This window comes from Phocoena sinus, chromosome 3 (genome assembly GCF_008692025.1).
Source record: "Phocoena sinus isolate mPhoSin1 chromosome 3, mPhoSin1.pri, whole genome shotgun sequence".
In the NCBI taxonomy this organism is placed as follows: Eukaryota; Metazoa; Chordata; class Mammalia; order Artiodactyla; family Phocoenidae; genus Phocoena; species Phocoena sinus.
The window spans coordinates 19,668,112-19,669,436 of record NC_045765.1 but is presented as its reverse complement, the minus strand read 5'-3'; positions in this window follow the sequence as shown (position 1 = coordinate 19,669,436).

Below are 1,325 nucleotides of genomic sequence, written 5' to 3'. Positions count from 1 at the left end.
GAGGCTATATGGGAGAAATACATTCCAGAAGGCCAGGGTAACTGGGACAGGAATGAAGGGATTGGAGGCTAACAAAATAGAGGATGACGTCAGGGAGGTTAAGAGAAGTCAGATTGTATAGGGCCCTGTTGGCTAACCCAAGGACTTTCTCTTTTACAAAGAGTAAGATAGGGGACCTCCCTGGTGGCGCAGTGGTTAAGAATCCACCTGCTAATGCAGGGTACATGGGTTCGATCCCTGGTCCAGGGAGATCCCACATGCCACAAAGCAACTAAGCCCTTGTGCCACAACTACTGAGCCGGCGCTCTAGAGCTGGCGAGGCACAACTACTGAGCCCACATGCCACAACTACTGAAGCCCACACGCCTAGAGCCCATTCTCCACAACAAGAGAAGCCACCGAGGGCTTCCCTGGTGGCGCAGTGGTTAAGAATCCACCTGCCAATGCAGGGGACACGGGTCCACGCCCTGGTCCTGGAAGATCCCACATGCCGCGGAGCAACTAAGCCTGTGCGCCACAACTACTGAGCCTGCACTCTACAGCCCACGAGCCACAACTACTGAAGCCCATGTGCCTAGAGCCCGTGCTCCGCAACGAGAGACCACCTCAATGAGAAGCCCACACACCGCAACGAAGAGTAGCCCCCCGCTCGCCACAACTAGAGAAAGCCCACGTGCAGCAACAAAGACCCAACGCAGCCAACAATAAATAAATTTTTAAAAAAAGAGTAAGATGGTAAAGTTTTGGAGAATCTGAGCACCGGGGTGTCATGATATGGCCTGTTATAAGAGGATCGCTGGAGCCGCTGTTTTGGGAATACCTTAAGGGTAAGCGAAGAGACCAGTAAGGATGCTACAATAACCACGCCAAGACATAGTGGCTCCAGAAGACTGGGGAAGGAGCAGGTGCGGGGTTGGAAGATTAAATTTTGGCTTTTGACAGTTACTTTGGAGTGAAGTTTAGGGGGAAGTCTAGGCTGGGGGTCAGCAGCTGGAATTCAAAAGGCAACAAATGTTGCCCTGCTAGTGAAATGAAGAAGATATTCCCACATAACAGAGCCTTCATGCGAAAGAAATGAGGTGTCAAATGCTGACCGGAGCAAGGTGAAAACCCTGAGCCAAGGCCTGCACGAGCCTGTCCCGGAGGGAGGGGTATGCGGTGGAACCGGCGACCGACTTCCGAATCCACTGCACAAGCTCCGAAGTCCCAGCAGCGTCGACGAGAAAGAACGGCAAGGGTCAGAACAGCAACGCAGCCTGCAGTACTCAAACCTCGCGAGATTTGTTGGCCGGGCAAAGCTATCCTCCCACCCACATCTCGCGAGA